This window comes from Coptis chinensis, chromosome 5 (assembly GCF_015680905.1).
Source record: "Coptis chinensis isolate HL-2020 chromosome 5, ASM1568090v1, whole genome shotgun sequence".
NCBI lineage: Eukaryota > Viridiplantae > Streptophyta > Magnoliopsida > Ranunculales > Ranunculaceae > Coptis > Coptis chinensis.
This window is the reverse complement of record NC_141460.1, coordinates 17,394,418-17,411,323: the sequence shown is the minus strand read 5'-3', so window position 1 is coordinate 17,411,323 and position 16,906 is coordinate 17,394,418.

The following is a 16,906-nucleotide window of genomic DNA, read 5'->3' as shown; positions in this document are numbered from 1 at the left end:
TGACTTCAGATTGGTGTGATGTACCTACCACATTATGTCCCAACCAAGTGGAGCACAACACGCTGATTCCGTTTCAAAGAGCGTTGAAGAACCATGTGATGTGTATTTTCGACGCCGCCATGAGATATACGGTAGCTCGCAAGAAAGTTTTTTATGAATCGAATGATGACTCTTGAACAAGGGACTCCCCGGTTTTATTGGGATTTGAAGTATGTCGGAGATCATTTCCTTTATTCAATTCCAATCGTTGTCCATAGGCATTGAAGTAGAATTTTCCATCTTCATATCCGCTTAAATTGGTAGAACATCAAAACCAATTCTCGGGAATAACTAGTCACTGAATGATATAGAAGAGGCATCCATCCGCGACGATGATTTCGTGTCAAAATAAGGAGAAAACCGCCCTCTTCGAAAAGTTTTTTAGGTAGTCTTTCTCTGCCGTTATTTTTCTTGGTTGAGCCATTATCGAGGGAAGGATAGTGAAAATTGTATGAATAAGAATGGCTTAAAAAAGAAGAGATTTATAGGCAATCTATGAGGCTATACCAACTGAGTCCAAGTGTATTTAATGACCCATGTGATTATGAACAAAGATCATAGGGGATCCACAAGAAGTCTTTGTCATGTCGATATCCAAATACAATTAATGAGATGGTTTAATGTTTAGAAAATATGGAGGAAAGTTTCAGTGGTAGTTAAACTTACACGTAATTTTAGAAATGATGATCATAACTCAAGAATAGAATATGGATAGAATAATCGAAATCGCATGTGTGACAAGTGTTATGTGTACCTTGAAGCGCATTTAATTTTCTCAACACTATGTGTATCCATTAATTATTTTGGTGAGTTTTGGATGGCCTTTCTTTGTTATGGTTTGTTTATTTATTTACTTATTATTATTATTATTATTATTATTTTTTTTTTTTATTTTTTTTATTATATATATATATATATATATATATTTTTAGAGAGGAAAAGACAACTAATATACACAAATATTTAATAATGAACTTCTCCATTTAATATGAACCGCATAAATGTGTGAGAATTATTTAACACACCATACTAATATAAAAAAAAAAAAAAAAAAAAAAAAAAACGGTTACATAGATCTAGATGTTCGATCATGTTGTGCATGAGTGACAAGAGAATAATGATAAACATTTGTTATCACAATTAATGTGATAGCCCAAGGTTGTTCTTTTCCCATCGCTTCTATTTTATTCATTATGTTCAAGAAATTGAAAATTTGTGAAGAAGAATGTGTGAAGAGTGAGAGAAGGGAATGAGTGAAAGTGGAAAGGAGAGTTGTATTTATAACTTGATTTCGATATTCATTATGTTCAAGAAATTGGCATCCGACCGCTTGATCACCATTGGTTTCGATTTCATTGGCTTTGAGAGTAGGCCCAATGAATCAAGGAGCAAACTCATATTTTTGAAAGTACTATATTCGCAAGATAACATAAATAATTTCTCATTCAAACCGTCTGGAGATACAAAATTATGAGAAATCAACCGATATATAATAATTTATCACTAAAAAATAAAAATGCAATGCATAAGGGAAATAAATGACATAGTCATTTCTAAACCAAAGGAAATAAACAACTACTGTGAATCCTCCGGGTTAGCAGAAGATGAACCCGGGTTTCTACGTCTTCGCCACGCATTTAACTTCAGCCGAAGCCGACCGGTCCGAATGTGGCCTATAGATCAGAAAGTAACCGATCTTGAATTGCACGATTTGCCATCATCATTCTCTCGAATTGGCCTTGGCGATTTCTCATTTCTTTGCCGGAAGTCATTCGGGAAGTAATCATCTCTTCCTCGGGCGAAGAAACATCCCGCTGCGATACTAGAATTCATGTTCCTCAAGGCATCCATAGGAGTATTGATTCGGGCGATGGTATCTTCATTAAAACAGTCCGGTGGTGAAGGAGGAGGAGGAGGTACGCTATCATGCTCAATGTCATCTCTAGCTACCGGGTCCCAATGGTCTAAAACACAAGTCTCAAAAATTCCAAAATTCTCGAAAAGACCTTGTTTCAATGAAAGGAGTAGCAGATCGAACCCTAAGTTAAGCATAAGCCGAAAGTAACAAGTACAAAGAAGAGGAGCTGACCCGCTTTGACGCGGTCAGAAGAATATGGCCCGTGAAATGGACCATACAGAAAGTGTGCTTCCTCTCCGTAGGATCCACGCAGGTGCAAGAAAGTCTTGTTCACGCCGACGCCTTTGAAGTTCCAATGACGTTGACGCCCCATCGAGTGACGGCTAATTGGTTACGCCCCGAGTTTAATCGCCGGTACACACAGTTCGAGCCTGTTGTACTCCCTCGAAGCATGTCAAACATCAAATCCCTCGTGGTCGGATACTTTGACAATAACAGGTCGGGCTATCGAGTTAATCGAACCGCGGTGGTATTCAAATCAACTCCGGCGTGAGTTCACGCTCCAACCCATCCGCCAGAATCCAAAAATTGCCACCCCGAAACCTCCATTGTTGTAAAATTTCAACACCAATTCTTCGAATATTGAGCTGGAATTCGATGTAATAGATATTCCCCACTCTCTACTAGCAATTTCCTCATCGAAAAATGGGTGAAACATCCCGAATTGTAGAGATTTGTGAAATTTCTCTCAACTGTGATTCTCCTTCGCGGCTGCCATAAAGCGCCGTTGTAGATTAACTTTTGATGGTGCAAATAGCAAGAGGAGGTGGAGGAGGTGGTGGAGGAAGGGGGGTGAGGTTGGTGGAGTTTGCGCGCTTGGCGTCGCTGGAATTCATCGGTGGTAGGTCGCAACGAAGTGGATTGGGGGACCAAGATCCGATTTTTGTGGAAGAAGAAATGGGGGGGTGGACGCTGGGTGCCCGCGCTTGGGCTTTGTACCCGGTTTTGATTTTTGGGTCGGGTCAAAATTTTGGCCCAAGTACAAATGAATTTCAGAAATTCCCCTTATGTCCCCTAAATGTTCAAATTTCAAACGTGGAAATTCGATTCGCTTCAACTCCAAATTGAACGGATGAGATATCAAAACGATCAAGATTAAAAATGCCATCCACTAGAATATGAAAAAAAATCACATTCAAACATTTTTTTTTTTAACAATCTTTTTGGTTTTATTTATTTACACTTTTATATACAAATGTACAAATCGAGAAGAACGCGGTCAACAACACCGAAATCCAAATAAAACAACACATCACAACAGCCTTTAACTCAGCAACTTTCATGTCGGCCTGGCTTAACCCAATCCAGCCCGATCGCGGGCTTATCCTTTATGTTTTGGGGCCTAGGGTTCAGGATCGGTACCATCCTTGACCAATGTGCAATGGTCTAATAATAATATTACCCTTAGTACATATGGTATAGTTTTCAAACCGCCCAAAACAAATCACATATAAAACCGATCGGGTTGGCCTCGGTGGAATCCATTGCCCGCATTTAACTAGGAAATTCGATGGTGCATATCACGACTCTCTTTGGGCACCATTCCGGTGCTAATAAAAAAACGAGTATATACATGTTGAGTCTTTTAACGCCGATCCTCAAGACTAATGTGAGTCTTTTAACGCCGATCCTCAAGACGAATGTGAGTCTTTTAACGCCGATCCTCAAGACTTAATGTGAGTCTTTTAACGCCGATCCTCAAGACGATTCCCAACCCGTGGGAATAACGGACGACGACGAAGTTTATCCCCGCTGAGCTGGTGTCGATAATAATATACCTTATACCGCTCATCTCGATAAAAGATCAAGACCGGGACGTAAAGGAGTTTGATAGTTCATACACCACCCCATCCTTTTCGCCGCTTTCGAGCAAAAAAGTACTAATGCACCATTACCAATTCGAGATGGGTGAGATTTGGACCAAATGATGAGTTGGAGTTCGCGAGGAAGAGAATAGAAAAGGGAGGAGAAAGAAGGAGTTGAAATTTTGGTACCCATTGTTTTCCCGAGGCACGCTTTGCTCGATTATCGAAGACATTTATACTCGGCCTGAAATAGAGTTTTGTGGACTAAGGTTTCCGCTTTGCAACCACACACTCTAGGGATTTTTTAGAAAAGAAAATAGAAGAGGGCCCGGCTACCTTAATGGCATACTTTTCCCTATTTAAATACATGGAAAGAAGTACACAAATAATCTATTAGTCCGTGCGGTAGATCGGATCATTTAGAAGAGTCTCTTCGACATCCGAGAGCGCAACTCATGATAATGTTTAAGGCGCCGCCATTTACTTGAAATTCGCTACCATCATTTACGTTTTCACACAGAGATAGCCCCATAAGGGGTGATGCAGAGACGAAAGGAAAGGACCGCACCATCGAAGTTTTTAATTTTCCCGAAAAATGTGTAATCTTGAGTTGTACATCAAAACTTTTTGACCGACTTTGAACTCTTTTCGCAATATGTGCTTGTCATGCACTCTTTTCATGTTGGCTTTATAGGATTTCGGAGAGATCATAGGCATCAATCCAATTTCCTCAAGCTCATTTAACTGTAATTTTCTTTTCACCGCCACGCTAGTGTTATAATTGAGGCTTTGATGGCCCATAGAGCACGGTGCTCAAGTTCAACCGCAGATGACAAGGTTTTCCAAAAACGAGGCGATACGGAGACATCCCTATAGGTGTCTTAAAAGTCGCTCAGATGCCCACAAGGCATCGATAATCATAGAGACCAGTCTTTCCTAGATGGATTTGAGCTTTTTCCAAAATGGATTTTATTTCTCGATTAGAGACTTCTACTTGACCAATCGGTTTGAGGATGATACTGAGTTGCCACTTTGCGCGGACTCCATATTTTTTACTAATGATTCAAAAATTTTATTGCAGAAATGTTTTTCCCCGCCACTAATTATAGCTTTTGGAACACCAAATCGAGAAAATATTTTCTTTTACAAACAAAACGACCGCTTTATGATCGTTAGCACGACATGCCAATGCCTCAATCCATTTTGACACATAGTCAACTGCTACAAGTATGTATAGGAAGCCATGAGAATTTGGAAATGGACCCATGAAGTCGATGCCCCATACATCAAAGATTTCCACAATTAGAATGGGATTTAAGGGCATCATATGCGCTGAAAGTAATGCGACCTAATCTGGCCGGGCAGCGATTGCATGCTTTGCAATGCTCATGTGCATCTCTAAAAAGTGTGTTGGCCAATAAAACCACATTGTAGAACCTTGGCCGCAGTTTTCTTTACCACTAAAATGACCACCACAAGATTGTTCATGGCAGAAGGATAACACATCGTTGTGTTCCCAACCGGAATGCAACGCGGATTAGTTGGTCCGAACAATACTTGAAAAGGTAGGGATCATCCCGTAAATAGAATTTCACAAAGTGGATAAAAACTTTTTCCGGTCATTACGAGACCAAGATAAAGGAACCTCCTCGGTAACTAAGTAATTTACTATGTCGCGCACTCAAGGGGACTAAAAAATAGAGTACAAGTGTTCATCCGAAAGGAATCACGATAGGTTTCGGTATCGCGATCAACATCATCGACAAGTCTTGATAAATGGTTTGCAACCACATTTTCGCTTACCTTTTTTATCTCTAATTTCGAGAGTAAACTCTTGCAAAAGGAGAATCCATCGGATCAACCTTTGTTTTGCATCTTTTTTCGCTAACGTAGATAACGGCGCCGCGATGGTCAGGTAGACAATAGTTGGAGAACCCACTAGGTAAGGACTAAACTTATCTAACGATATACAACGGCGAAACTCTTTTTCTGGTGGTATAGTTACGTTGAGCTTCATTAAGGGTTTTACTCGCGATAGTAAATGACAACCGGCTTATCTTCTCGGCGTTCTAGTACAGCTCCAATAGCATAGTCGCCGCGCCACACATTAATTCAAAAGGTTTAGACCAATCGTGGTTGAATTATAGGAGCGGTAGTTAATGCGTTTTTAATACCTCAAAGGCTTGTTTGCAACCTAAAATGAAAAAAAAATGGCATCTTTAAGCAGAGATTGGTTAAAGGTCTAGCAACCTTTGAGAAATCTTGAATAAATCTCCTATAGAAACCCGCGTGTCCTAAGAATGCGCCGAATGTCTCGAACTGTTTTTTGTATAGGAAGTGAAGCAATTTTTTCTATCTTAGCTTTGTCGACTTCGATTCCGGCCCTTTGAAATGATATGTCCTAAAACTATTCCTTTAGTAACCATGAAATGGCATTTTTCCCAATTAAGAACAAGGTTTTTCTCTTCACAACGTAAAGACCTTTTCAAGATTTGATAGATAGCTATCGAAAAGAATCTCCATAAATTGAGAAGTCGCCCATGAATACTTCCATAAACCGCTCAACCATATCATTGAAAATATGAAGCATGGGTTGAAAAGTACCGTGTGCATTGCAAAGGCCAAAAGGCATTCGCCTATATGCAAATGTACCAAATGGACAGTGAACGTTGTCTTTTTTGATCGCCAGGTCGATGACTATCTGAAAATAACCGAATAACCATCAAGAAAGCAGAATAGGCATGACCGCTAAACGCTCGAAAGCATCCGATCGATGAATGGAAGTGGAAAGTGATCCTTACGAGTGACGGCATTAAGTTTTGCGATAGTCAATGCATATTCGCCATTTTATCGATACGAGCGAAATGCATTCATCTTTATCATTTCGCACAACCGTAATGCCAGATTTCTTTGGAACCACGGTACAAGACTCACCCAAACACTATCGAGATAGGATAAATAATACCCGTGATCTAGTAATTTTAACACTTCCTCTCTCGGACCACATCTTTCATGGTAGGGTTTTAGGCGACGTGGTTCACGCGACGCCTTAGCATTTTCTTCCGTGTATCGCGATGGGTGCACACATTAGGTTCAATGCCTTTAATGTCATCGAGGGACCATCCAATAGCGTAACGATGTTGTTGAATGACATTAATTAAACGAAGCTTCCCCGATCGTCGCTCAATTGTGAAGAAATAATAATCGGGTGACGCACCATCGGCATCAAGTCAGACATATTTTAATTCCGAAGGAAGTGGTTTTAATTCAGGGGTGGGCGGATTGGGTATTAAAGATTCTTGAGGAAGGTCATCATCCATGTAGTAAACAGATTGATGATCATCCAAGTTACTTGACATCACTGTTGTAGGGTCAAATAATGGTACTGACTCTAATAACTCATTTACTTCTTGTGTGTAATCATCGTCCTCAAATTCAGATTCGCTAAAGGAAAGAAATTGGTACACTTCATCTTCAGGAAAAGAGTTTGTGAAATACTCTTGCGGAATGCTGTCAATCCTGTTGGCCTCACCATCAATGTCAGGCTTTGGAAGTTGTTTCATCAACTTGAACACATTCACCTCGACCGAAAGATTTCGGGACATGGTCATGGAACCATCTCAACAGCTTTAATAAGAGCATTAGCAAGTGGGAGGAAACGGACGCCCTAAGATGATCGGAATGGAATCACATGCAACTTCAGATCCAAAATAACAAAGTCTCCAAGATAGAAGAAATCTTGGACTTTTACAAGGACGTTTCCACAATTCCTTTTGGATACTTTATGGAACGATCGGCTAACCAGTAGAGTCATGGTGGTAGGTTTGAGCTCATGAAGACCTAGTTGTTTAAATAAATAATATGGAAGTAAGTTCACACTAGCTCCTAGGTCTAGTAGTGCAAAGAGCCGCGGTATTTGTCACCTAAGGTGCATGGAACCGCTGGTCTACCGTGGTCCCTTGTATTTTACTATACCATTGGTTCGGTGATGGAGGAAACCGCTCTGATGGAACGCTTTGTCGAGGAACATTATGGTGCACATATCTTCAAAATTTTGCATGTTTTGGTAATAATTTTAAGGCATCGAAAAGGTAAGTTGATTGTTAAATTTTGAAAAGCTAAAAAGGGTTTATTCTTTTGTTTGTTTTGGCAAAAGGGTCTACTTGCTTGTTTCCTACATTCGGAGGTGTTGACTCTGTTGAATCTGGGAATCTTCCAGTAGGTTCATTATTAGAAATAGATTCCTTGGAACCATCTTTTTCTTTTGGTTGATCATCCGCATACGTGATCGATTGTCTACGTTTTTCCGGATCGTAGAGTAGTGATTGCATGCACCTCACCTTGGTTGGGGTGCTTGTACCGAGGGGGCATTGGTCAGTTCAAAGGTCGCGGTTTGTTTGGTTTAGGGTTTGAACCGCTTGCAGAAAAACACTTTTCGACTCTTTTCTTGCGCCAATTCTTCGAAGTGATTGTTGGATAGACGTTAAAATTTGAGACCTGTTGGTTCATGTAAGCCAAGAAAGTCTCATTTGTCCTATCCGTAATGGTTGGCGCGGGTTGTGCAAAGGTAGTAGTTCTCGATTATTGCTTAGAAGTTGTTGATTATAGTTGGGATCTGGATTAAATGGAACAAGGTGCGGTTGGTTTGATAATTAGCATTGGAATTATTTTGAAATTGACCTTGTTGGTATTGTTGATTATTTCCTTGGTGGTATGGAATAAAATTGTTGGTAGGGCTTAACAGTGGATTAGCTTAAAACCGGAGGAGCCCCCATTTGTTGGTTATTTTGGCCAAAGCTTAAATTCGGATGTTGTCTCCACGGTGCATTGGGAATGTTGAATGCACATGCCTCCTCCGATTGTTGAGTAGGGAAACATATAACAAGGGACAATATGCATCGATGGTCGACTAAGACAAAGGACACAAGGGCAAAGGTCAACATTCATGACCGGTTTTGGTAGTTGATCGTTTACTTGAACCGCAAGGGCATCTACTTTTTAGTTAGGGATTCTATCAAATTTTTATTTAGGGATCGGGTTTTACCTCAAAAATAGATGTGGCCTTTGTAACATTGTCCTTTGATGACCTAGACGACTCGGTGTTACCCCAAAGTGTGTACCCTTTTTCGCTTGTTTTTCAAGAAAAGTATAAGCTTCAAGAGCTCCTTTGTCCATGAAGCAACCGCCGCTCATTATATCAAGAGTTTCTTTTGATGATCGAAAGACCATTAAAGAATGAACGAACAAGGACGCTTTTTCCGGTTTGGTGATGAGGACATTCTAACGTAAGATCAAGATAAAACGACTCCATGCTTCGTAAAAAGATTCATGAGGATTTTGACGAAAAGAATTGAATTTTTGAAGCATTTCAGCTTGTTTTTTCTCGAAAGTGTAAAACCGGAAGCATGAAAGCCTGAACTAGTTTATTCCATGTGTCTATGGATTGTGATTGTTGTCCCGCTAGCCGATTGACTTTTTCCGCTTAAAGTGAATGGAAACAAAAGCAAGAGTTGTTCCTTAGAGACTGCTGGATGATGAAATGTTGTTGCCACTTGTTGAAGCCTACGAAGATGATTGTACGGTTTTTCATGCTCCAAACCATGATATATTGGTAACAAACTGAAAACGTTTGGTGGGATACAAAAATCACCGACAATGTCCTCAAGTTTGATGCAGGAAGAAGGTCCTTCCTGTAATGCAGTATAGAAGTCCGAGAGGGGCTTCTCTGCTGGTGGAGGATCGTCGGCCATAATGACAGAAGTTGATGGCGACGAAGGATTGTGATTTGAAGATAATTAGCAGAAGAAGAACAATTTTTATGTGAGAACTTACGCAATTGCTTATCGTATTTTTTTCGACAATAGGTATGTTCAATTTCTTTAGTGGAACCAGACCTTAATCTCATGCAAGCAGAAGGAATTTAGTAGGACTCGAATTTTATTATTATCTTAAGCATTATATTTTAATAACATATGCCTAAGCCGCCGCTAACGTGAGCGATTGAAGCTAGGAATACATGTGCATAAACCAATAGCCAGTCACAAGAGAGATATGAGGGAGGCTTTCTCGCAAGCACGGGTTCTAATTAAGTAACCTCAATCTTTCAAGTTTCCTAGACACCATTGGAATATGATTTAAGATTTATGGAATTAAAATTTATGCAAAGGTGGTATTAATTTTAATTTAATTTAATTTAATTTTTTTTTTTTTTTTTTTTTAAGATTTATGCAAGGGTTAAAATAGAAACATGCAAAATACGATCTACTCATACAATACTAAGTCGCAAGAGCATGTGAAGATACTTCTACTCATAATGATAGCTATATACGAATAGGCAAGCTTTGTGTCATCGATAAATATTTCCATACGATAGGCAAATATACATCAAGAATAATGATATGTACGCTTAATTTGTAAATCGATATTACGTAAACGATATCAACAAGAAGAAAGCTTAATTTGAATCACTCATAATGCGTATCTACATACATTAGCATACCTAATACGATATACATGCAGAATAGACGACAAAACTAAACATGCAAAGTATTATACCTAAACTAAAAATACGACTTTTGTATTGCATAATAAATCGATTTCGACAATACTCATTGAGATTAATGTCCTATATAGAGAGCAGCTTTACCCCGTAGGGTTTAGAAACAACTTACCCAACTCAGATTTTAACCCTCGTTGGAATGTTCTCCTCTTTCTTGACAAAATCGACTTATTAGACAAGACCGTGTACGTATATGTAGAGAAATATCAAACATGTAACAAGAAACATTTATACGTAGAAAGACATATACCCATACAATACAGTACCATTAATATGTAAATATACATTCATATGCAATTCATGTCCGTGTAATCATATATAAATATTTACCGGTATATGAACTTGATTCATACATAATTCGAGGCTAAAACTTAAATAATAATTCATAAATATTTCCTAATACTATATACATGGCATACATGCAGAAAAACATAATAAAAAAAAAATTACACTAATACTGAAAATTGAACTCAGAAGCTTTCGGCCCGCTTTTGAAACAAACGTTTCAATTCGTCGACGCGATTAATCCCAAAGGATTATCGAATTTTTCAGGTACAGGACCAAATATTTAGGCCTAGAAATGGATCAAGGTAGATCTAAAGATGCTGGTGGTTGAACAGGAGCAGCAAAAAAAGAAAAATCACTCGCGGACGTAGGTCACACTGCTAGCGACTACGACACACCGCACGCGCGTGTCCAAGAATTCAAGAATACTTTCAAAGTTTCTGGAAGTCTTATAATCGCCCTCAGTATTCATCTTTCCCAGTCCTAACTTTTGGTACCTGAAAGTGGAACAAAATTTTTTTAGATTACGTGTCTATCTGCGAGGCAAAAAAAATACGAAAAAACAAAAAAAAACGTAAACTAAAAAGGAAAGGAAGGAAGAGAATGGGGGTTCCCCTTGATGCAACTTCCGATCTTTAGCACAAGTTCTATGGTTTTTAGAACAGCAGCCATTTGATTTATATGCTCTTTACTACTACTTAGAGTTTTGATCTCTAAGAATTGATGCAAAAGCACTCAAAGTTCCTTACTCACGATCTTCGTTTCGTAGAGTTGGAATAAAGATTCGAACTAAACTAAAGCTTAGAACAACTACAAATTGGAATTTACAATTAAGGGAAACTAAGGAGTAAGGTCATAATATAAATGCTAGATTTTTCCTTCCTACATAAACATTAAGAAAACATTAACGTTGAAAACATTCACTTAATACCGAAATAGAGATTTGAAAGAGAAGGTGGAGAGTTAATCCTCCTCATGTGAAATTATCATTAGTGTTGATTTGAAAAGGTTTTGATTCTTCCTAGACTCATAGACAAGTCCCTAACGGAAAAAATAGATTTGATCCCTAGCATGCATGGCTCACTAAAGAGCTCATACATGCTAGCAAAGTGAAACCAAACAATGACTTATCTCTAAGCTCATTGCTTGATTCCTAACTAAACTCTACACCAACTACCATTTTGGGATAGGATGTAGAGTTAGTTGTTCTTCCTAAACCTACCAAACCAACAACAATGGGTTTTACCCCTCACATGAGTTGGATTAACTCCCCAAAAGGAAGTTAGCTCATGATCCTTGGGACAAGGATTTATAAACCAAAAAAAAATAAGAAAAAAGAGAGAGAGAGAGAGAGAGAGAGAGAAAGATGAAAAGATGAACAATCAAACTCACTTCTATTTCTTTTCTAGAAGAAACAAGTGTTCCTCCATTAAAACTATTACAAGCTTTTTAATAAAAACTAAAACTAACTTTACATTTCTTTCACTAAGGAACTAAAATAATGTCATGTGAGGAAAATAAGTCAAGGGAGTAAATGGAGTGTCCCCCACTCTTGTCTAATTTCTTCTCCATTTGAGAGAAATCTCATTTCCTCCCACGTGAATTATCAAACCACATTAATGAATTTTTATCCACCACATTAAAACAAAGTGACACCTTGCCTTTTTTTCACTATTAACACCTAATCTAATTTATTACATGCAAGGTATCAACTTTGCACCAATAATTTGTTATCTTTGTCTTGACATGCTCCATGATTGATGACTCATCCAATCTTGTGGCCCCGTGGATATGGGTCCATGTGCCCAAGTGGCGGTCCGGTATTTTGGGCGTTGTTATAATTTCCGCCTATCGTAGAGTTCATCGCCCGATTGTCCGAAAGCATCTCATGGTCGCATTTGGAGTCCCGGGGTTTAAGAGGTAGGAGCTTTGGAAGTTTGATGCTTCTGTGTGGATTTGGGAGAATTCATATATACACCGTTCCTCGTGCTTTATTTCAGGTTTAACCAATATTTTCATGTTTACTGCAAATACCTGCAAAAGTATGAAAACATATTTATTTCATGATTATTAAACACATAATTAACCAAATTTATATGTCTCAATGGGGTTTCATAATACACTTTTGGGTGCTTATCAAAATACCCTTAGTTTAATTTGTTCAGGACCAACTGTAGGATGGTGGAATGTAGTAAGGACTTGGTCAATCCTACGCATGTGTTGATAAGGCTTTTCATGGTCTAACCCATGAAAAACGGGTAACAAATTAAATATATTTAGGGGGATTCGGAAATCCCCCACTGGGTCTGATAGAACGATGCAAGATTTAGGGCTATCGTTCAAGGCTTTGTAAAAGTTAGATAGAGGAGACTCTCTTTCTTCAGCCATTACTTCAGGTGGTGTGTGTGGTATATTAGCTAGAGGTGTAGTGAGTGGTATACTTGAAAGGCGTGTTTGTTGACGTTGCCGGTTGATTACGTTAGGCATTTTTCTTCGGCCTAACTTTAATCTCATGCAAGGCTAAGCCAATCTTAATGAAACACAACAACACTCCAAACAATCCTGATATGCTAGTATGAACCTCTAACAGGAGATGCGAGGTGTGGAAGAAAAGAGTTCCTAAATGCCTCCTTGCTTCGCTTATGAATAGTGTCTTGTTTACGTGTGCTCAGTGTGTATAACAAGTTAAAACACTGAAAACTATGAAGCAATGGAAATTTGAAACAAACCTGTGGAAATCGGGCAGTTTTAGCAGAGGGTGCAAGTCGTGCTCAGAATAGGCCTAGGTAAAGGCGCAGTAGCCAAGTTCAATTTGGAGTTCAGTGTTTCAGCGCAGTCGCTAGCCCAATTTAGCCTTGGTAGGGTGCGGGTCACGCTTAGGGAAAACCTCAAGGTCCAAGTGCTTTAGCGCGGGGGGCACTCGTGTTTTGCCTTGGCAAGGCGTGGGATGCGCTTCAGCCAAAAAGTGGAGTTCCAAGCGCTTGGGCGCGAGTGGCGCTCCAATTTAGCCTGCCCAGGGCGCAGGTCGTGCTCCGTGTAATTCTTCGAGGAAAATTTTCAGTGTTGAAACGGACAACCACAGTGAGAATCAAACAAGGGTGGGTGGGTTATGGGATTTTGGAAAACTAACAATTCTAAAGAAAACAATACTAAAGGGAACTAAGATGGCAGCGGCGCCATTTGATAGAAGTGAAATGAATATAGTTTTACTAATGAATAAAGCGATGAAACTCTAAACGCAAGTAAAACTAAAACTGAATTATACTCGTGATTATCAAAGATTTCTGCTCTCAATACTATTGAAGTAGAGTTGGAATAGAAAATTCATTCCACTCCTAGTTCTTTAGCATTCAAGTTTCCTACGACTATCAATCCTACCAAAGTCAATGAGAGTTTTACGAATTATACTACGATGCAATTTATACTAACAAGATACTGGGATTATAATGATTCAACTACGAAATGCTACGGAATACTAAAATTTGAATCTAGAATAAGAATTAGGGAGGAATTGAATCCACCTTGAATCCAACTTAATATACTAGCATAGATTTTTGTAATCCAATTCTTACGTTCTTACGGTAAGAATTGGTCGTTCTAATCCCTAATTATACATGGCATCTCTACCAATTCATAACTAGCATGTGAGGACGTCTACCCATTCTCATGGCGAATCAACAACCTTCTAGAGTGGAATAGACTCTTACAACGATTCTACACTATACAATCAAATTTTCATCAAGGTTTCATCAAACCCCTCTAATGGAGGTTTAGCCTTGATTCATCAAACTATCATTTCCATATGAAATTGAATAAGACATAATCTAAAGATTCTAACTTTATTAAATTCAACTAAACAATAATTGAAATCTAAATTAACAACTAAGAAATTATTAACAAACAAGAATTGAAATTAGATCTAAGCAATTTTAAATAGCAAAATCGAAATTATCAAGAACTAACTATTTTATTTATCTAATGAATGATAAATAATGATTCAAATAACTAATCTTAAAACAAGAATAACAACTAATTAATTAATTGAAAAACTAGATACCTTCTATCCTACCTAATTGATACTTAAGAGCTAAGTCATATGTGTGGAAATGGAGGAGACCAAATCCACATTTTCGTGCATGGGCTGAGGGTCCATGTTTTGGGCCGGAAAATCGAGCCCAAAATCCAATTTCTTCAGTCCACATGGCCCTTTTCAGCTGGCTTTTACTTCAATAGGCTTTTCGTCTACTTTTTCTCCTCTGATTGGGTCAAGGTTTGGACCATTGGAAAGCTATTTCCGATCCGGTCGTTTTGACATAAGGTACACCTAATTCCAAGGCCTGAGTCCAAAGATACGATTTTCGGAAGTTCTGCTGACTTTTGTGTGCTATTTCTACCCGTCTAGGGTTAACGCTAGGGTTAAGCACGACTCAACTATAATTACCATGCAAAAGTTAATTATTAATCAAATCCAATCCACGGTCCCCCAAAAGGACCATAAATTAACTTAATACCAACAGCCAGGGTTAAGCACGATTCAACTATAATTGCCACGCAAAGGCTAATTATCAAGCAAATCCAATCCAAGGTAACCCCAAAAGGACCACAAGTCAACTTAAGGACTTTAAAAGGGTTAAGTTTGACTATACTATAATTACCACTCAAAGGCTAATTATCAGTAAAAAATCAATAAGAAGTTCCCTCAAAAGGAACCACTTAATCAATCCACACACACCAAAAGACACGAAGAAACCTAAGTGCCAACTATGCGCATCTATCAGGTCGTGCAAAAATACTTACGACCTAAAAGCATCAGGCGATCTACCAAAATATGATAGGTCGCCGAATTTACTACTATGCAGGGCAGGTCATCAAATAACAAAACAAGAAGCAAGGGAAGCAATCACATTCTTACCAAATTCACAGATAATCTCATTTCAAAACAAGTAAGTATTAACTATTTTACTTACTACAAAGTCGGTAAGATACTAGAGGCCCCCAAGTTCTCCTAGGAAAACGACCTCAGCATCCCCATAAAAAATTGAAGTTATCGGTATCAGCAACAAAAATAGTTCAATAAATTCACTCATAATCAAACATATCACAAGAATAACAAAATTAGTTGACATGAGACAGATTCTCCATATTCAAAGGGTCCAGATTGCAACCCTCTTCACCAACAAATCCACCAGCCAGATCACCACTTGCATTACACACTTCAGTAGCAACATCCTCATTCAGTTTGGCAGCTGGGGTAGCACTCAAGTTGGTAGGCAGATCAGATTGTCTACTAGCATCTACAGTAGTACTTTATACAATTATTGCTGCAATCCCACTTTCGACAGACCTTTTCAAGGTTTTGTACTTACGTTCTAGTTCTATATAATCATCCACTAGAACGTAGACATCACCACTCTCCACCAGATCGACCAAGTCGTTATACTCCTTCTGAGCTCGTTCAGCAATGGCTTGCGATTGTTTGCTCTCAGCAATCCAATGCGCTACCTCCACCCTTGAAAAGTCAAGAGATGGCTGCAATAAGGCCACCTTCCTAGCCAGGTCACCGACCTGAGCCCTCAGCCCCACCACTTCAGCTCATTCAACCTCTTGCACAACCACCAATTTATCATAAGCCTCCTTGACAACCTCCAACTCCTTGTACAAGTCAGAAATAGTTGCCATCTCTTTCAACTTCCTATACATCGCCAAAACCTTACAAGACAACAAAGTAAGTCAGGAGTCAATATCACAAAGCACAAAATAAATCGTAGGTCAGAGATATACTTACAAAACACATCGAGCGATCCATGTCTTTCAGGTTCGCCTCTAAATCATTCTCAGTCTCCAGTGCATGCCTATCTCCATCTAGGGCAATACTCTCCAACAACCACCAAGAACCACCCGGTGAAGACTTGAAATTGCAAATCCTTATTCTTTACGGTACATTGCCGACCCCCACTCCACGGGTCATAATAGGTGACCGTCCTATCCAGAACGTTAGACTTACCAGCCTCATCACCTTGGAGCGCATTTCCAGACCCTTTATATTTTTGGGCAGTTCGCTCAGTGTCACTAGCCTTCTTCTTGCCCCTTGAATCAGCCACACCAACATCAACCGCCAGCTCCTTCAGCCCGACCTGATAAAGTACGACCTTCCCCCATAACAGGTCATTCCTTAGACTCAGGTCGCGTCCTCTTAACCCCCTCAGGCTCACCACCCTCAGTTCGCCTCTTCAACTGAGGCCTAGGAAATGGAGTGGGAGCATCACCACCTCCCCCAGCACTCCCACCTCCATGACCTCC